Here is a 22559-nt window from a genome sequence, read left to right as displayed (position 1 = left end):
TGTATAAACAAAAGTATAAGTATATATATATATATATATATATATATATATATATAGAGAGAGAGAGAGAGAGAGATGGAAATAATAAGAAATGAGAAATAAGATGGAATATGAAGACATTTTACAGAATCATGAAAAGGAGATATACAAGGAAGTGACAAAATAAAGGAAATGGCAAATGAGACATAAAATACAAACAAAACAATATTCTGGAGGTGGTAGAAAATTCTGTAGAGAAATGGATGAAAAAGAAGAAATCAATAGGCAAGAAGAATGGAAAGTAAAGAAACGTCTGAAAAGTAGATTTTTTTAGAAAATGATATAACAGTACAAGAAAAATAAGTGATAAAAGAAGGTAAGAATGAATCAGAGCCAGGATTGGATGGTATAAGCTATGAGTAGGATAAGGAAATGAATAAAGATGAAAGATATGTTTTTTTTAAATATTAACTAAATGGATGAAGGGAAGTATAATGGAAGAAGACATGTGGTGGAGTCAAAATTTATATGGAAAAGGGATGAAAAAAAAGATACAAAACAGCAAGAGGTTCTCCAGTTCGATTCTCGGCGGGAGTGCCTTCTATGTGGAGTCTGCATGTCCTCCATGCATTCGTGTGGGTTTTCTCCAGGTACTTCAGTTTCCTCCCACATTACAAAGACATGCGTCTGGAGCATTTCTGCCCAGGCATCTGCTGAAAATTGGCTTCATTCCAAATCAGACTTTCCCAGTAAACAAATGTTAAATAAAATAAAAACATAAATAAAATTGTACACCTATAACATTAGGAAATACTGACTATAACATATTTATAAAGATACTACAAAAAAGGATTGAGAAAGCATTAGATGAGGTAGTAGAAGGGATTTATGACATAAAAGGAAGTGAGTTGAAAGAAATGATAATTATAGTGAATGAATTAGTGCAGATGATAACTGTGAGAAGATAAACAAGTAAGACTGACAACATGTGACACAGCTAAAACCTTTTATAAAGTGAGTCGTTAAGCAATGTGGCAGATTTTAGAGGCACATGGTATAGTAGAAAGTATGTGACTGTAACAAAAAATGTCATAAAAATGTATAGGTACAATTTATGACATGGAAGATGGGTGGATTAATGGATAGATGGGAAAAATAAATATAAGAGGATTAAACAGGGATGTCTTATAACAATGTATTTATTTGTCATAGTGATGAATGCAGTAGTAGAGACATGTATGATATGAGGGAGGCAAGATGGGAGATGGCAAGATGGGACATTTCTGTAAGCCCCTCCAGTACCCCCTGCAGTGAAAAAAAGTTAATTTCCTAACCTCACTACACTCAGGTTAGGAAATTAACTTTTTTCCACTGTAGTGCAATCTTGGAGTTGGTATATTTAATTTACGGCGGGGTGGGGCAGACCCCCCCCCACATGGGAGTGCAAAGGGGCTTGCTCCCCTGCAGAAACAAAGTACAAAGTGTATTTGTTAGTTAGGTGTTGCTGTAGGTGGAGGGGATCTTATTTACGTGTGCAATGTAGTTTTCAATGTTATGAAGCACACTGTCAATGTTCTGAGTTTTCAATGTTTTGGGTTTTCAGTGTTTTGAATTTTTGATGTTCTGGTTTCAATGTTATGAAATTCAACATTATGAAATTTCAATGTTATGAAGTAGACCCATACATGGATATATATATATATATATATATATATATATATATATATATATATATATATATATATATATATATATATATATATGTGTGTGTGTGTGTGTGTGTGTGTATATATATATATATATATATATATATATATATTATAGATATATATATATATGTATGTATTCCCCATTCAAATGGAAAAAAGTAATTAGAAATACTTTTAGCTTTATTTAGGACTCAAGGCAGATTACAATGAGAAAAGGAGTAATTTATGATAAAGAGCAGGTGATTGGAATTTAGAAACTTCAGTAGTACATTTAGCATCAATGTATTTATTCTGGGTAATGAGAAAGGCAAAGGTAAAGGGAAAAGAAAGACACAAGGGTCGATATTCTCCTTGTTCCCTTTTAGTTTGTACTTCATCTATTAACTGGGACAGAAGGCTATTAGGATACCCTCTATGCAGAAACATTCTCCTAAGGGGTTCACATTCATCTTGGAAATAAGTATACTCTGTCACCATTCTTGCAGCCTGTACCAGCTGTCCCTTCAACACTGACCTCTTCTGGTGGTGGGGGTGGGAGCTGGTATAGTGCAAAAATGAATTCAAATAAGTACTCTTCCTATAAATACAAGCTCTATAGTTTAAATCCTGCATATTTTTGGGAAGTTCAATGTCCAAATACTTATTTTCTCCTCTTGGTGAAAACTAGTGAATTTTAGAAAAAAAAAAGTATTATTCAAGTACCTAACTAAATTAGTTGCTGTTTGTGCATCTCCCTTTATTATCATAAATATATCGTCAAGGAAGCACATATAGAAATACAGCTGTGATGTAATTTCCTCATTATCTAATACAAATTCATGCTCCCAATGAGCCATTACTAAGTTGGCGAAACTCGCCCCAATCGGTGACCCCATCACCAATCCTGATCTTTGTAAATAATATTCTTTATTGAATGTAATAAAGTTATTAGTTAACACTATGCTTAATAGTTCATCAATCAGACAGATTTCTGTCTCAGACTCTTTCCTCAATTTCATAATTTCAGTTACCCATTCATTGCCTAAGCCGTGGGGAATACAGGTATACAAATCACAAACATCTATAGTCAAGAAATCATAATCCTCTCTATATGTTAACTTATTGATTTCAGTGAGAAAAGCTCACGAGTCTTTACAAATCTGTGGTTCCAACTCTACATATTTCTTTAAAGTAGAGTCTATTACCTTTGCACAAGGGTAAGTTAATGATTGTCTAGCATCCACCAGTGCTGTCACTGGTGGGTCTATTAAGCTCTTGTGTATCTTTGGGGTGCCAAAAAGTAAGGGCAATTTTGGGGAAGGCATTGACATATAATTGTATGTGTTGATGTCTATGACACCTCTGATGAATCAATGATTCAAATAGCACTTAATACGTTTATGTGCTTTGTTAACTTCACTTAAGCTAACTTTCAAATAAACATCGTTGTCCAATACCTTCTGCATTCTTCTTGTATAGTCAGTTACATTCATTAACACTAGCTCTCCACCTTTATCAGGTTTCATCATTCAAACAGGTCAAGTTCTAAAGTTATTTAAAACCTCTCTTTTCTCTGGACAAGTTATGGTTACCCACTCCTGCATTTCACAAATTAAACTTAGCCCTGAAGTCCAGTTCACATAATTTTTCAAATAACAATAAAGTAGACATCCAGGCATGTATAAATGCAAGGCATGTAACCAATGTAAATATATAGATACAGGATCTAAGTTTAAAATTAGGGACAGAGTGTATTGGCTAAAAAGTAGAGTTAATTGCAACTCAAAATCAATAGTATATATAGCCATGTGCCAGCAATGTCCAGCGTTTTACATTGGTAAAACCAACCGTAAATTTAAGGAAAGAATATATGAACATATTTACAACATAAACAAGAACAAATTGGACAATGCATTAGCAAAGCACTGCCATGAGATGCCGGACCACAAATTTAAATTTAAAATTATAGATCAAGTGTTAGAAGATTTTAAAGGGGGTCCTACTTCATTATTATTAGAAAAATCAGAATTATTGTGGCAGCTAAGATTAGATGCCTGCCAATACCCTGACCTTAATGAAATATGTTCTATCTCTTGTATTTTAAAATTGAAAAGTTTGTTGAGATGACATGACTATGTATAGGAATTTTCTATGTGAAGAACTGGAAGTTAATGTTAAGAATTTGTAACTTCTTGTATTACTTGATAGAAGGGACATCAACGTGTAGTACAAGGGAATGTTTGCTTTAAGAAATAATTGAATAATAAGGACTGATTAAGAATGTACACATGACTTCTTACTAATATAAATGGAGGGAGTACAATGCAATTGTATCTGATGAAGTTTAGCTAGCAGCTAAACGAAAAGCCCTTCATCTGTATTGTGGTTTGTGTTATTCTTCTTTTTCTTTCGGCTTTTCCCTGTTAGGGGTTGCCACAGCGGATCATCTGTCTGCTCATGATTGGCAGTGGAGTTTTATGGTGTCAAGTTGCCAGCTTGGCGCCCAACCTTCCACAGAAGGTACATTGTGGTTTGTGTTATTAAATATTTTTAATTGTGTTCAGAGGAGTACACGTACGGCTTTTTTTATTTATTAGTTTATTTATTGTCATTTTAGTGATTTTGATAAATGGGGTAAAGGGATGTTTATGCCAATATGGATGCAGTGGGAAAATATGTGCAAATCTGTTATATAGCAGGAAAATGTAAGAAAATGATGTATTAACTGAAATAAGAAGATGGTTGCAAAAGAAAGGCTGAGGGGACAGAAGATAAACATAAAAGAAAAAAATGAAAGAAATAGAATTGTTTAGTTAATTTCTTTCATGTCAATAGCATGTAAATAATGTTGTCTGAATGTAAAAAATGAGAGTGTAAATAACTGATTTATTTTTTATTGTACAATAATGAATGTAAATCCTATTGAAGCATCCCTACTCTTTTTGAGCACAATTTGATACCAGAGGGTTGTCACGACTGCTTGGACAATTACAAGATGAAAAAAGGAGTAAACATTGTTGCCAGACAAATTTGGAGAGAGAATCAGATAGAGTTAAATATTGGTTAATGAGTTGGAGGGTGGAGGTCTGGATGCAGAGGTGATGGAGAATTTAATGAAGAAATAAGAACTAGATGAAGGAGAGGAAACAAGGAGTGTTTTGATGGATCAGGAGGAGTCAATGTCATGAAGTTGATAAGGTTGCGAAGAAGCAGATTCCTGATGCTAAAAACATAGAGGCATGTTTGGCTGACAAGAGTTATCAGTTCTACGAATATGTCTCTGCAAATGGTACTGTGGATGACAGAAATGAAGCAAAGAAAAAACATATATACTTGTAAATTTAGGAAAAAGAAGCAATGTACAAAGTAAAGAGAAATGTTTGACAGGAGCAGTAGGCCAGCAGCTTCAGAAATAAGTAACAGTGGTAAGAATAAGAACTAAAAAACAGTGCTACTATTGAAAGGTGTGACATTATGGACAATATTTTCTTGCAATTAACTTTTACTTTAAGAGATATAAGAGCTTTTGTACATTTGGGGTCAAAAACTTATGTGAAGTAACTTCTGAAACGTTTTCATGGATAGAAATGTTTACAGGCGAAATGGGAGAAAAGAAATGACACATTACATCTGTACGACTTTATTTTTCACAACTTTGGTTTGCAGTTAAAAATAAAACTGCCTGTGCAGTTCAGAACCTCAGAAATGGAGACATTTGAACTTAAAGCTCTTTTTCTTGCAAAATATGATAAAGTGCATGACATAAAGAAAATGTATGATAACAAAAATGTATGTTCAGGGGGTGGGAAGTGTGAGTTACAGTGAATATGCATGATGGAACAATACGGTATATTTCAAACAATATAATATTTAATGGAAAAGGGCAGCTGTTAGGTACTGAGACCAAATAAAGGCCTGCTTCTATTGTGGTGATGAAAAACATTTTGTTCAGCAATGTACAAAAAGAAGATGGGGCAATATGGGGAGCAAGGCAATACTGCTGGAAACTATAAACCTTTTTGTAGGAAACATAACGAGTTGGGCAATTTTCAGTTTGAATATCAAGTAAAGGGAAAAAGAAAAGGTACATGAAAAAGAAATAGGGGAGGCAATATGTAGAAAACAATATCAAGAAAGTGAAGTGGCTGATGTAAGTGAGAAAGAAAGTGATAGAAATATGACTGAAGGTAAACAAAAACAGCAAGAGGAAGAAATACCTGTAGAGGAAATTAAGATACAAACAGAAAATAAGTATGATGGGGTGGTAAGTGAAAAAGAGAAGGATGGTGACTCGGAAACAGGAGAGCAACAGCAGGTAGAAATTAAATCTATTGGAGGGAGAGTGAGGAAGAGAAAGAGCAAAATAAGAACATGAGAAAAACAGGTGCAAAAAGGGAAAGTGATAATTTAGGTATTTTAGGACTAAATGTGACCAGGATAAGAAATTATGTGGGGGTTAATGGTTGTGGAATGGTACACGAAGGAAAATGACACGTGTTATGTTTCCTATATAAAATCTGTATTACACAAGAAAAAGAAAAATATGTGTAAGGGAAAAGGAAATATTTGTATAAACAGTGAATGAATGGTTAGACAATGGATAGAAGATGAAAAAAAATATGTGCAGAGGTGATTACATTTATGTGGAAGAAATAATACAACAAATATTAAGAACTGGAGGACAATAAGACTTGGGAAAAGTGATCATTAACTATTTATGAAAATAATGCAAAAAGGAATGGGGACTGTTTATGAAGATATGATAGGTGAAAGGGTGCAGGGAGCAAACAGAAGGCAAATAAAGGAAATGTTAGTAATAATAAAATAAATAATGGATATTATTTTAAAGGTGAATAAAGATGTAAGGTTGGTTATATGTGATATAGCAAAAGCATTTGCTTCAGTAAGTCATGAGGCAATGTGGGATATTTTAGGTGATTATGGGGTTGAAAAAATAATGAAAGTATTAAAAAAGTGTTATCAGATTTTTTAGGTTAAAGGTATGGTAAATGGTTAGTTAGAAAAGAAAATAAAGATTGAAAAGGTGTGACACGGGTGTGCCTTTTGTGCTTGTAATGAATGCAATAATATAAACTTATAAATGGTGAAATGAGAGAAGCAGGATGAGAAATGGAAAATACATAATGATACCTGTGTACCTTTCAAATGCAGATAATTCAGTTATTGTGACAAAAATACATAGTATGAATGAGATAAACTGTGACTAAATTAAAAAAAAGGGTTAAATGAAGCATAATCAAGGTTAAAAAGCCATGTCTACAGAGCCATGTCTGACCCAGCTCTGTTAGAAATGCTACACCTAAAGAAATCCCAATCCCTCCACACCACACACTCCAGAGACCTCAACCTCATTACCACAATCAACAGAAATTACTGGAGGGACAGGTTCATAACCCAGAGACTGCCCATGCTATGGAATAGACTTCCCATACTTGTCAGCAGAGCACCTTGTCATCACAATAAACAAAACATGCTGGAGGGATAGGTTCCTGACCCAGAGACTTCCCAGACTCTGGAATAGATTGCCCATACATGTCAAGCAGAGTGCCTCTTTGGCCCTCTTCATAAGGAACCTTGATGATTGGATGGGAGAAAGGAAATTCACCTCAGGGATCAATTCAGTCACCCTGCTAGACAGGGGTCCAGGGAAGTAAATAGTGTGGGAAGAAATAGCCAGGGAATTGTTATGGCTAGGTTTGTATAGGCCATAGGGCTGATAGCCTAGTACCAACCTATGAACCTATGAACCTTGCTAACCCTCTTCAAGAGAAATCTTGATGAGTGGATGGGAAATAGAAAATTTACCCTAGTGGCTCTACTCAACAGATGCACTGGGAACTAAGGTCGGGTGGCATGATGCTGAGGTAATCCTATGGCTAGGCTTGTAAAGGCCCCAGATCCATCAGCCTAGTGCACACCTATGAACCTATGAACCTAAATAGGTCAAAATGTAAATGGTTTGTTGAATTAAAGCAGATAAAGGGCATTGACATTACAGGATATATCCATAGTTAGTGTGGTTTGATTATGAAAGTGAAGCTCAAGTAAATAGGTTCATAGGTAGGTACTAGGCTATTGAACCTAGGGCCTATATAAGCCTAGCCAAGAATGTACCCTGGCTTTTGCCACCCAAGAAAATTATTTTCCTGTGCCCCTGTCGAGCAGAGCCACAGAGATGATCCCCGGGGGTGAATTTCCTATTTCCCATCCAAGCATCAAGATTTTTCTTGAAGAGTGCTAATGAGGAGCTTTGTTTGATATAGATAGGTAGTTTGTTCCAGAGTATGGGAAGTCTCTGGGAAAGGAATCTATCCCTCCAGCATGTTCTGTTTATTGTGGTGACAAGGTGTAGGTCCCTAGATCATGTATCTCAGAGAGATTGGGATTTCTTTAAGTGGAGCATGTCCAACAGCTCTGGGTTTAACATAGCTTTGTATGTTAGGCAGAGATCGCCTCTGAGTAGGTGATATGTGATGGAGTAAAGCTGGAGTTTTTTGAGATGGTCTGCTTAGGGCATCTGTTTGTGGATGGTAATCCTCTTTGTGAGGTATTTCTGCAGCCTTTACAGTTGTTGTAGATGTCTTGTGAGGTACATACCAAAAGGGGCATTGTACTCTATAATGGGTCTAATGAGTGATGAGTAGCAGGGAACAATGACCTCTTTTTTCCTGGATGAGAAACCTTTTGTGATGAGGTGTGCCACTTAGAAGGATTTCCTGACTACTGTGGTGATGTGATTATCAAAGGAGAGACTACTGTCCACCTGTGTCCCAAGGTCTCTTATCACACTTTTGGTGTTAAGTAGAATGCCTAGTTCATGGGTACAGAGTTTTTACGAAAAGGGGATGACAATGCACTTTTTGGCATTGAGCTTGAGGCAATGGCTTTGATACCAGGCATCTGTCTCAGTGAGACCTTTTTGTAGGATGTCCACATTGTTAGGAGTTTTGATTATGGCTCTAGTCATCTGTGAACTTTGTTAGCCAAAGACCTTCTGTGTTATTTCAGAAAAGTAGATACCAAACAGGAGAGGACCCAGGACTGAACCTTGTGGTACTCTACTTGTCACTGGTCTGAAGTCGGATTTGGAGTCGGCTACTTTCACAGTGTGGGTTCTGTTAGTGAGCCAGTTGGCAACCCATCTTGTGACATAGTCATTTTCTGGTAACAAACACATTTTCAGGAACAATGAACATATTTGTTGTATTTTATATTGTATAACCCACTGAGGATACATTGCTAATAACATTTCACAAGATATTCTGCTTTCTAAAAAGCAAGTCAGCTGCACTGGAAAGATGGGACTTCCATTCACAGCTTCATCTTAGCAATTAAAGTATTATTCACATAAATACTGCATCTCTTTTTTAGCATTTGTGGTTATGGTGGTAGGATATATGGACAAGCCAAATCAAATCTCCCTTTGTTATAATTGAAAGTAGAGCTTATATACTGCTCATAAACTTTTGTTGAACTAGTTTTAGTACACACATGTGCAACAGCATACAACCTTTTAAGGAGTCCTGTAATCCATAATCATATGTATTATTCGTGTTTCATGCCCATTTTACTACTTATTAGACAAACCGTATACCCTGTTTTACTAACGGTTTATCTATTTTCTCTCTATAAACATTATTTTGTTTGTATATACATCATTGAATAATTCTTTTGCTGTTTGTCATGATACTTCTTTGGGAAGACTGATTCAGTGGTCCAGATCCTTTTGTCCTAAATTAGAATTCCCAGTGTCTTTAATGAGCTGACCATTTTCTGTCTTAAGAATATAAGTCCATGTTCAGATACATTTCTCTGTCCCTCCCTTTCTCTCTTGCAGGGTTTTTTTTTGGGGGGTGGCACATGTAGGCAATATACATTTTGTTATGGTAGTAGAACTTTTGTTTTCATGTCCTCTCCTTTGTTTTCTTCTTTACTGTTAAATATGGCAAGCTCTGATAAGACTACCTTTTTATCCCTTCTGGTACAGACACCCAGCCATGTTTTACCCTCCATTAAACTAATGGTATTGTTTCTGTGTACTTATGAATTTGAGGTTTCCAAAACTGAACATGGTGCTCTAGAGGATGTGTCGATAACTACTTAGAAAAGGGAATAACAAGTTCCTGTTTTTTACTACTGATGCCCCCTCCTATCATTCCATGAATTCAGCCATCATTTCTTAATACCCTCTTCAGTTACTTGCCTACCTATAGATCATGTGGTATGTTTATTTAACATCTCCGTCCCCATTTGATGTTGTAATTATCTCCATTCACTGATGTACTCTTTTTCTGGGATTTTGCTTTACAGATGCATTGGTTTGCATGTTGCCATATTGAACTTAAGTAGCCATTATTTAGAATAATTCAGCTGTTTTACCAAATCTCTTCTGAGCTACTCAGCAACCATGTACATGATAACTTTAATCAGAAAATATCAAGTAGAATTTACTCTCAGAAAGTTATTTACAAATGTTAGGGATTTCTATCAAATGATGGCTGATGCCTTGCCAAACTGAATCAATAGATCACCAGTTACATGTCTGAGAAGGCGTAAAACAGAATATGTAAAAAACAAGATTACAAAACCTATGGACGTACACTAGAAAACATAAAGTTATAATTGTGGATTTAGGCAGCAAATGCCTCACTATATTCTGTCTAGAATGCATCAACAGATGGTAGCCTTGACAAGTTTATTTTCTGACAATGATAATTTACTAACCTTTAGGGGATGTGCACTTCACCTTGACTTGAGAAAAAAAAACAAATACAGCATTTGACAAACAAAACTGGTAACATAGTTTGTCTTAGTATATTTAGTGAGTCGTATTTCAGGAGAAGGCATACAACCATTCAACATTATATGTGGAAACACTCTCCACCTGGACACTTGCTATCTGAATAATAAATTCAGTAGGCCATTCCTTTTGAGAATCCACAACAACTTAATAGATTTTACATAATTCCTTTGATTAAACTTGACCATGAGAAGAGGGTTGTACTACTGAGTGCTAGGAATCAGAATAACAAAATGGCCACTTTAGAAAAGTATTCCTATAGCATTTCCTATCAGATAAACATACTCTAGGATTCACAGAGTATGTAGCTGCCAGCACTTGTGGCATAACTCTCAACTGTCCAGATTTTCACAGAATGTCCAGGTTTTTGCCCCATATTTTTGGTCTGTTCCTTGGTCATTTTCTGGATTTTTATGGCAAATCAGTGAGGACTGAATTTACTATATAATGACAGCCTTTTGAGTTTCAGACTTTACATCCTTCTGAAAATGCATACAAGACCTTTTATTCTGACAACTTTTTTAAGTTTATAAGAGCAAAATTTAAAATTTGTCCCTATTCTGGGGCTTTGTTCCCCCCATTATTTTTGGCTTTGTCTAGATTTTTTTTGTGGCAAGAGGTTGAGAGCTATGCTTTGTGGGCAATACTACACTATCCTGTAATGTCATGACAATATAGGGCTTTAATCTTTTGTAGCCACTTCTCCAAATGTTGGCTGGATTTTCCCTGTCCTATGGTTCAGCAAGTCGGGATTTTTTTTGGGGGGGTGACATGCCCTATCCACAGTCCTGTTGAGTTCCCGGAATACAATGGCATCAGTGTGGAACTTGTCTTCTGGTATATTCTCTTGCTTCTGCCAGTACCTTGCAGCTCCCAGTCTCTACTATGGGCTATAATACTTAATATATGATTCCCCCTTCCTCTGTACAAGTGAGCTGGCAAAATGCAATTATCTCCCTCCCCCAGCTAACTATTCAGGGACTAGGTTTTGTAACTGGACACAAGCTGTAATGGCAACAGTGAGGGAACTGTTACCTTTGCTATGGAGCCAGACCCTAAATTAGAACTCTTAATCAATAAACCTGCAATGAAAAAAGCAAGGACTGAAAAAAATGAGAAGGCAAGATTTCTCACATTCCACTGAGCTGTTCATATTAGAAACAGAAAAATGATATTAAGGGAATAATTCCAGAAAGTTTACCATGAAGGTAGTGAGAAAGCATGGTTTAGAATATTTACATATGGTCACATTTTAACTTTTGATAATATAGATAAAATCATAAAAATGCATGAAAAGGCAGTTTGTGACATAAAATAAGCTAGTAAACAACAAAAACTAATTTAATTGCAGGAAATGAAAACATTATTTTTTATATTATTTTTCACATGCATTCTAAACCACAATAAGGTTTTATCTGAATAAAATAAAATGATTACTCATCCTTCTTATATGCAAACATAAGCATGATGTAATAAATTCAAGAACCAATGAAAATCAGCACAGTCAAAACAGGGCCCAGTCAAATTATTATAGTCATGCTGCCATGAGTTTCAGCAAGCTGAGTATATGGTGATTATCATTTAAAGCAGAAGTTAACGAACATTTAATTTCAGCTGCCACAATAGCTCTTTATACTCCCAACTACATTCCCAATTCCACTCTTCAATGTTAGTGAACTTTCTCCAATACGCAAGAAAAGAAATTTCTTGAAATTTTTACAAAGGATAGAATTTTTAAACAGGGAATTCTTAGTGTCACCACACCTGGTACAATACATATGTTCATTGTTTGTTGGAGTCTTTGTTCCTTCTTATCAACATGGAAACAATTGCATGATTGCTATAGACAATGCCACTAGTGGTACAGTTAAATGTTCTAGTAAATGAAATAGTTCTAGGATAACCTAAAATTATCCCATTAGGTTCTTACAAAATGTACCTGCATTGTCAATATCTACCATGCTTAGTCATGCCACCTTTTGTGATGGGTTCTACACCCTCATTCAAAAAGCATTTTCAAGGATGGAACTCTTTTAAATACTAAAGTAGGAAAAGCATCCAATTATTTAGCACAGTTAGGATTGCTCATCAAAAAAGGCCAAAATAGATTAGTAACTTAATAAGACCACTGTTTGTAGTATAAACTAAAATAAAATGACAACTTGAAATTTTAGTTGCATTTGCAAAATGTCTTTTTTCAAAGGGAATTTAGAAATGGCCTTAAAATCAATGGACCATCTTAGATTGATTTCATCACTAAGTTACTGAATTAAATAATTAGGACATCCTCTACCTTTTATCCTCATTTCAGTTTCTAGGATGGAACTCTTTTAAATACTAAAGTAGGAAAAGCATCCAATTATTTAGCCAAGTTAGGATTGCTCATCAAAAAAACGGTCAAGAAGCTGCACTTAAATTGAAGAATGCCTCTTCAGTGTGGTATACCTACTACTCTGCTGTATTTTGGTTGTCCCTGTTTCCTAGGAGAACTTCTTTTGTGAGTATACTTTATATTTTGCAAATTCTAGAGACACTCATAGAGACTCTGGTATAGAACAACATAAATTTCAGACAACATGTAGTGGGACATGTTGAGCAGAGTGAGACCACTGATAAACATGAGTCTTAGCCACAGAACTAGTGTTACATTTCTCCAGTGCAGGGATTCCAAAATGAATGTTTATGGACTAGGGAAACATATTTATGTCCATGTTAATGTCCCAGATTTGTCAGTGTAACTACAATTCAAAATATCTATCTATATGTGTGTGTGTGTGTGTGTGTGTATATATATATATATATATATATATATATATATATATATATATATATATGGGTTAGTGTTTGTTTGTGTGTGTGTGTGTGTGTGTGTGTGTGTGTGTGTGTGTGTGTGTGTGTGTGTGTGTGTGTGTGTGTGTGTGTCGATTTCTCATCTTATTACATATTATAATGTTAGTGTGGCAGTTCTTGATGTGTGATGAGCTAGAATTATCTGAAACAAAAGTGAAAATCTTGTAATTAATGTTGCTGAACATAAAGTGTTTTGTAATTATGACATAGATGTTTAGGTTCAATTTAAAGCAGACAGGTGCATTTCTTAGATTAGATTAGAAGGTTGTAATAGATAGCACTGTTAACAAACACTCATTTTATTAGCATAGCATAAAAATGTGATGCTGGTAATCAGAGAAGTTGGCCTCTTGATACACGTAGTCGGGGAGTCTGCGTCTGTTGCAGTAGCTTTGGAGAGTGTGTGATAGTCCAGAAAAGAGAGACTGGAAGAACTTGAAGTAGCCTGCACAGTTTCTACTAAAAATTAAAAATAAAAACACAGTGCTGGTGAACTAACAGGAAACTTTTACTGAGCTACTAAAGTGAAAAGTCTGCAATGCCCAGACTTGTGTATCCTGACCTTATAAATTCCATTGTTGTACCATATAATATAATAGATGTAGCAAAGGAGCCAAGTAATATAACATAGTTCTTGTTCTTTCATTTTAGTGGCTCAATAAAAGTTCCTGTTAATTCATCTGAACTGTGTTTTTATTTTTTACTTGTTCAGTGATAAAACCACCTGAGACTTCCTGCAGGAGGTCAGGGGCTATTGACCATATTTGTCATTTTTCTACAAGAATCTAAACAAAATGAAGCTCTGTAAAAGTGCCATGGGGCTGTAACAGAACTAATATGAGAAATGATGGCCTTTTTCATATCATTTGTGCTTAGGAAGAGTCTGCAACAATGGGTGGTAATTCATAGTCCGGCATTTAGCAGCTACATAGTAGTTATTAGTGAAAAGCTCTGCCAAATTCTAAGCAAGTAAGCTAAGCACAGATTATTCACACTGAATAAGGAAAAAAAAGAGAAGGCATTTTGGAAGGCACACCTACTTAGTGCAAAAGTGTAAAGTACCTTAAAATTAAGCATTACGTAAATACAAAGCATTATAGAAAAGGAGTAGGCTTCATATAAATAGTCACACTTGAAAGACCTAAAGCAAGTAGCAGACTGTGCTGCTTTTATTATTAAAATGTTTAAAAACTTTAGGATTCAATATGTTTTATATGGGGTATTCTTATGTGGACACCCTGATGGTTTCATTAAAGAACTGAAAGGGGAAGATAGTAAATACATAAAAAGGAAAAATATAACAAAGAGGGAAACACAGAAGGAAAATATCAAGAGGGCTGTGCTGCAGGAGGTGGAAGAGAAGGGGCACAATGTTTTTAACAGGGGTTAGCCCTCCCCATATTTTTTCAATTTTTTTTTTCTTTTTTTATATAAGAGAGTAGTATGGGTAGGAAATAGGTAAGAGAGTGTAGAAGAAAGGATAAGGTAAGAGGGGCTGAAGACACACCAGCAGGAGTCCTAGCCCACACAGTCTCAAATGTTTCTACTTCCAAGTGGTGGGGCAGTGGAGGACCCCACTATTGAGGGGGTAGAGACCTGTAGTGCTATGGTGGTCAGCACCAGCTGAGACAGTGCGCCTTGAACATACTGAAGTGAGGCCTCAACTGGCGGAATCCATTTATCAACTACCTCTTCCAACATGTCATCAGCCAAGTCCTGAAGCCACCATTCAGTAAGGATTACCAGGTTACCACATGACAGGGTGCCTGCAGGACCAGTGCCACTGCCTCGACCTTGCAAGGAAGTCCCAGGACAGGCAGAGGGAGGGTGCTCCCTAACATGGGAGATATGTGCCTGGATCACTCCAAGGGGATTTTGAATCAGAAAAAATTAACATAAATAGAAGAGAAATAAAATAATAACGGACAAAGGAATGCATAATTAAAATAAGAAAAGCAGAGAAGGAGGAGGAACAAAAGAGAAAATACAATAAATTCACACATCATTTTACACAGCATTCAATCTCTTACTTAAAAGTATTCTAATGTTATAAATAGTTATTGAATGAAAACAGAATATATGAGAAGTGCTTATCAGGACTTCTGTTTGAAAGTGTATGGGAAGTGCTTATGCAGATTTTGGGATGACATTTTTATGGGAAGTGCTTATGCTTAGTGCTTATGCAAATTTTGGGATGACGTTTTTATGTGAAGTGCTTATCAGGACTTTTGTTTGAAAGTGTATGGGAAGTGCTTATGCAAATTTTGGGATGACATTTTTATCGGAAGTGCTTATGCTTACTTGGCAGGACAGTGTTTACTATCAAGTTATGTGGGGTTTATATGTCACTGCCTTCTACACAAACATGATCATATTTCTGCCTGATATGCATTTGTTTGCAATATTGCGCTGAGAACACTCTTCATAGATACGTGCATCTTATAAAATCAATTCAAAGGGAGAATACTGCACCTATATACTAATATATCTCTTGTTTGCAGTACTATCTATCATTTATTTCTTAGATACAAAAATAAAATGAGCTAAAGACAGAAATACTGAAGTATATACTTACATCTCACAATCTTTCTTGCAGTGATGTACTGAATGTACTCTACTGCTTCAGTTACAACTTACATATATATCTATATCTATATATATATCTATACCTATCTATATATATATATATATATATATATATATATATATATATATATATATATATATATATATATAGATATATATATATATATATATATATATATATATATATATATATATATATATATATATATGGATTCACTTCAGAATCTCGAAATACAGTATCTCAAGACCATGAAACCAAATCCGCAAAACATCGAAACTACGAAACCCCGAGCCCAAAAGCTGCAAAATTCAAAAACCCAAACAAACCACACCCACCACACCACACATACACCAAAACACCCACATCACAATTTAAAACACAAAACTACACACATGCACAACTCATGCACACAAAAGCAGGGGGGTAAGTCCCCCTGCACCCCCACACCCCCCTACTTATATATACTAACTCTGAGATTGCATATACAAGAAACAAAAGCAAACTCGCAAACGCACATTCTCCAGTCCCTCACACACACATTAAACATATCAGCACACTCATATATAGTCTGCCTCCCACTCAAAACCCTTACAAAACACTCACTTACCTGGCATAACATCTAGATCCACACATGACACTGTGCACCTTCAACACACAAACCCGGAAACAAGGTAGGGTAAGTCCATAACCGCGAATTTGAGATATTTGAATTCGCGATTATGAACTTTTGCTATTTTCAACATTCAGCTTTATAGTCTCGAGATACTGAAATTCGAAATTTCAGTATTTTGAGATTATAAAGTGTTCCCATATATATATGTGTATGTGTGTAAAATCAGTTAAGCATACAATATTATTAACTACTTTTCTCTGTCGTGGACTCAAACCTGAGGATTAAATAAACTATGTGCAGGCTTAGCACAAAGCCTACATGTTTACATGTTTACTTGATGAGCAGCCACAATGATTACCTGAGTGTAATTTAAGGCAATGAATGCATTTCTAATACATTATAGGAAAGTGTAGTCAGTACAAAGTACAGTACAGACATGTTTTAGGCATAGTGAAATAAATGTTTTGGTGGTGATCATCAAGGGTACATAGACTGCATTATAAATATACTAGTCTGGGAAAGTGTGTGTATTAAAAAGGGCCACAGACATGAATGGTAGGACTTAGGAAAGTGAAGAGGACAAGTGAAACATGGTAATGTATGCCAGATAAGGACATGTCACTGTATGTACACCCCAAAAATAAGGCAGTTGTAGCATGAACAGTAATTATGTATGTACATAATGCAGTGCATAATGCTGTTTACACCTCCTGTGTGGATATATTTATATCATCACACAGTTATTGGATATTATGTGACTATCACATAAGGTCACATATCCATGGAGAAGACTGGTTGTGATATAATCACCCTGACATGATCTTTGAAGAAGACATTTATCAAGAATGGCATGTACAATAGGGGTTATGGGCATATAGATGTGCAAAATGAGTTGCTTGAATATGAATGTAATGTCAGCATAGGTCTCAACCAATCGGGACACACAGCAACAGGCACATGGACAGAAGTGGACAGAAGCATGCACAGTCATGGACAATATGAAAATAATACCATCATTAATTGTGTGATTGATATAAAATGTGATTGTGAGTTATTACATCTGTTCAGCATGAACGGACTTGTACAACTGTAATGATTTGTCAGTAATATATAAGGGAGAATCAAGGACAACTTCCTCAATAATTACCACTTTTTGGATGTATCAAGAGTGACACTGCTACACCTGTAGATAAATTACAATATACCCTGTATTCTGTTTCCTGCAGGCTTTTGAGGGGAGATCTATGCCTGGCATACAGGCCATTGTCAGAGCCCACTCTGATGGACCACCTGCATATCCACAAAACAAACAGTACCAGAATTACCCGTTCTAAAGACTTAAATCTTGCATGTGATATAACTAGGACCTGCAGCATAGATAGGTATGTACAGTATCCCAGAGACTACCCTATCTATGGAACAGGATCCCTAACTAAGTGAAGCAGAGTTCTTCCCTAACCTAATTCAAGTGGAACATGGACAATTGGATGGGAAACCAGAAATTCATTCCTAGTCTGGCACCTATGTGTCTAATGCAGACAGGTAACCTGTAAATGGTTCATCTGCCAGGCCCATGTTTACACTTACTAAAGGGTATCAGAACTTGTCAGAGATTTGGGATGTATGGCTAGCCTTAAAAAGGTCCTTGTGGTTTTTAGCTTAGTAAACACCTATGAACCTAGGAACTAGTCATCCTGGCTAGTTGAGAGGTTTACATGACATATATATATGCCACGATCCACACTTGCAAGAATGTAACCCATGCCATCAATGTTGTCAATGAGCTATGTGTTTACTGGGTGCATCACAGGAATACACATCACACATGCATTTTGTATAACACCTTGAAGGGAAATCTGTACTGTCAACTAATGGTTATGCATCACAAAAATACATATGTATGACCAATAAGATGTGTGGGGGCTCACTGTGGCAAAAGTGATACACTTATGTAAATCATCCCTGGAAGATGTGTGGTGAGATATATGCAAAAGTGTGCATGGTACTCAATTATTGATGTGATGATGGCTGAGAACAATGGGACTATAATGTCCTTTGATGCGGTTGGCCTGCGCATACTCAGGAGTTGTGCTACATACAGGAGGATTTGTCACCAGTCTGGTCACATGCTGGTAGAAGTTCTGTTTACTATCTACCTGAGTACCCAGGTCAAGTACCACTTGGTCTGCTCATAGGGGAGTGCTGTCCATATTGAAATTAGCTTGTGTATTTGCTTTCATAAAGGACTTTGTAGACTTAGAGAAAGCATATGACAGGGTGCCTAGAGAGAAGTTGTGATATTGTATGAGGAAGAGGGGAGTGTCAGAGAAGTATGTAAGAGTGGTACAGGATATGTACGAGGGTAGTGTGACAGCGGTGAGGTCTGCGGTGGGAGTGACGGATGCATTTAAGGTGGAGGTGGGGTTACATCAAGGATCAGCTCTGAGCCCTTTCTTATTTGCAATGGTGATGGACAGGTTGACAGACAAGATCAGACAGGAGTCCCTGTGGACTATGATGTTTGCAGATGACATTGTGATCTGTAGTGAGAGTAGGGAACAGGTGGAGGAGACCCTGGAGAGATGGAGATATGCTCTAGAGAGAAGAGGAATGAAGGTCAGCAGGACTAAGACAGAATATATGTGTGAATGAGAGGGAGGATAGAGGAATGGTGAGGATGCAAGGAGTAGAGGTGGCGAAGGTGGATGAGTTTAAATACTTGGGATCAATAGTTCAGAGTAATGGTGAGTGTGGAAGAGAGGTGAAAAAGAGAGTACAGGCAGGATGGAGTGGTTGGAGAAGAGTGTCATGACAGATGAGTACCAGTAAGAGTGAAAGGGAAGGTCTACAAGAGGGTAGTAAGACCAGCTATGTTATATGGGTTGGAGACAGTGGCATTGACAAAAAGGCAGGAGTTTGAGCTGGATGTGGCAGAGTTAAAGATGTTAAGATTTGTACTTGGTGTGACGAGGGTGGACAGGATTAGGAATAAGTATATTAAAGGGTCAGCCCAGGTTGGAAGGTTTGGAGACAAAGCCAGAGAGGCAAGATTACGTTGGTTTGGACATGTGTTGAGGAGGGATGCTGAGTATAATGTAAAAAAGATGCTAAGGATGAAGCTACCAGGTAACAGGAAAAGAAGAAGGCCTAAGATAAGGTTTATGGATGTGGTGAGAGAGGACATGCAGGTGGTTGGTGTGACAGAGTAAGATGCAGAAGACAGGAAGAAATGGAAACAGATGATCCACTGTGGTGACCCCTAACAGGAACAGCTGAAAGAAGATGATGATGATTTGCTTTCATAAAGGAACTAATCCTGATTTTTGTTCACCTAGTGTGCTTTCATAGCTCTGGCAACAATCCTTTGCTTGTGTTATTACTTTCTTCAATATATAGATAGAGTTCTTGGATTCAATGATTGTTCACAATTTGCAGTTGTCCACAAAGCTGGATAGACATGATATGTTGTCTTAACTTATGAGACTTAAATACTGAGCAGGAAAGGACCTAGTACAGAACCCTGGGTTATGGACCTGGTCACTAGAGTCTAGCTAGAAGTGACTTCACACACTTCAACATTATGTTCATAGGTTCATAGGTTCATTGGTAGGTACTAGGCTATCTGCCCAAGGGCATTTATAAGCCTAGCCAGAGTGTGTCAGCTTTCACCACCTCATTGATTAATTAACTGAGCCTCTGTCAAGAAGAGCCAATGAAGTGATCCCAGGGGTGTATTTTCTGTTACCCATCCACTCGTCAAGGTTTCTCTTGAAGAGTGTTAGTGAGGGGCTCTGCATAATGTAGTTAGGAATTTTGTTCCAAGGCATGGGGAGTCTCTGTGACAGGAATCTATCCCTCCAGCATGTTCTATTTATTGTTGTGGTGAGGTTTAGCTCACTAGAGCGAGTGGCTCGCAGTGACTTGGATTTCTTTAGGTGGAGCATGTCCATCAATTCTGAGTTGGACATGGCTTTGTAAGTCAGGCAGAGATCACCTCTGAGTAAGCGACATGCGACTGAGTACAGCTGGAGGTTTTCCATTCGGGCTGCATAGGACACATGTTTGAGGCCAGTAATCCTCTTGGTGAGGTACTTTTGTGGTCTTTCCAGCTGTTGGAAGTGTCTTGTGAGGTACATCCCAAATGGGGCATTATACTCTATGATGGGGCTGATGAGTGATGAGTAGAGGGGCACTATAACATCCTTATTTCTAGATGCAAACCCTTTAGTAATTAGATGGGCTACATAGAAGAATTTCCTAACTACTTTGGCAATATGATTGTCAAAGGAGAGATTACTATCTACCTGGGTCCCCAGATCTCTTATTACCTTTTCTGTATTAAGGGGGCTGCCACCTATGTGGTAATTCATGGGAGTTTTGTTTTTCCCAAATGGGATGACTATGCATTTTTTGGCATTTAGCTTGAGATCTTGACTTTGACACCAGGTGTCCGTCTCAGTAAGGCCCTTTTGGAGAATGTCCATGTCAGCCAGAGAGTTAATTATGGCTCTCAGTTTGCAGTCATCGGCAAACTTGGTTAGCCATAGTCCTCCTGTGTTTGCCTGTACTTCTGAGAAGTATATGCCAAACAGTAGGGGTCCCAGAACCGAGCCTTGTGGGACACCACTTGTGAATGGTTTAGAGTCGGACCTGGAGCCCACTATTCTTACCGTGTGAGTTCTGTCTATAAGCCAGTTGGCAACCCATCTCGTGATGTAGGGGTTTATGTTCAGGCTGGTGAGTTGTTCTATAATTCATGGGTGGGGAATGGTGTCAAAAGCCTTGGAGCCTTGGCGAGGTCAAGATAGGCTGTGTGAACTACCTTCCCCTCATCTATGGCCTTGGTGACTGTCCCGAATAAGTTAACCAGGTTTAGTAGGCATGATCTGCCCTTAACAAAGCCGAACTAGGTCAGGTCAAGTGTTTGGAGGTTCCCAATGTCTTTGTTAATGAGTTCCATGATGATGCACTCCATAGCCTTGCAGACCAGGCTAGTCAGGCTTATGGGGCAATAGTTACCAGGGTCAGTTGTGGCCCCTCCTTTGTGGAGCGGAATATTGTTGCTGTGTGCCATTCTATGGGCATGTAGCCTGTGGAGAGGCTGAGTATGAACAGTGTGTTTAGGTGGGGGGTTAGTTTGTTCTGTAGTTCGTGCAAGACACAGCCTGGGACACCATCTGGCCCCATTGACACTGTGCTCTTGGCTTTTGAAAGGGCTGTTTTCACCTGTGCGTCTGTGATTTCCAGGACACTACACTTTTCCGGTATTGTTGTGGGCCCTTTTGGGGGTGAGAGGGGGGTGAAGTTTGCACTGAATCTATCTGCCAGGATGTTGGCAATATCAGTGGGTTCAGTATATTTTGTGCTATTTTGCACTAGCTTAGAGCATGTCTTTGAGTTGCCAGTTAGATTCTTGACATAGCTAAAGAAGGCTTTGTGGTTATCTTTTGAATCCTTGGCTATTTTTCTTTCAAAGTTAGCCTTGGAGGATTTTGTGAGGGACCTTAGTTTCTTACTGATACTGATCAGGGATGTCTTTCCTTCTTGGGATTTGCTTTTTTTTTCTGAACTAGTTTCCTCCTTCTATTGTATAGCCTGTTTATGGCATGGGTCCACCAGACTGGTTTCCTTCTCTTAGGGGAATGAGTTTTGGTTTTGCTAGGGATGGCACAATCCATGCATCATTGTAGGTGCTCATAGAGTGCATTTGTAAAAGTTCCTGCATCTTGGACACTGTTATCCTTTAGTGTGTGGGCTGTGAAACTTACCACCTCTGTCTTAAGTAAGGTGAAGTTTGCTATAGAAAAGTTTTTCACTGTGGTTTCCTTGGTTGGAGGTGGTTGTGTGGTGTTGACATCCAGAGTGATTAGTTTATGGTCTGATCTAACCAGTGACGGGTTGACCTATGGTGTGGCACACCTGTCACCCATGTTGGTGATGACCAGGTCCAATATGTTTTCACCTCTGGTAGGGGAGTTTACCAGCTGATCCAGGGCATTCGAATTGATAAATTCCAGGAAG

Source organism: Protopterus annectens, chromosome 4.part0 (assembly GCF_019279795.1).
Source record: "Protopterus annectens isolate FY-2018-M chromosome 4.part0, PAN1.0, whole genome shotgun sequence".
Lineage (NCBI taxonomy): Eukaryota > Metazoa > Chordata > Ceratodontiformes > Protopteridae > Protopterus > Protopterus annectens.
The sequence above is the reverse complement of the archived record's forward strand: the minus strand, read 5'-3'. Positions refer to the sequence as shown.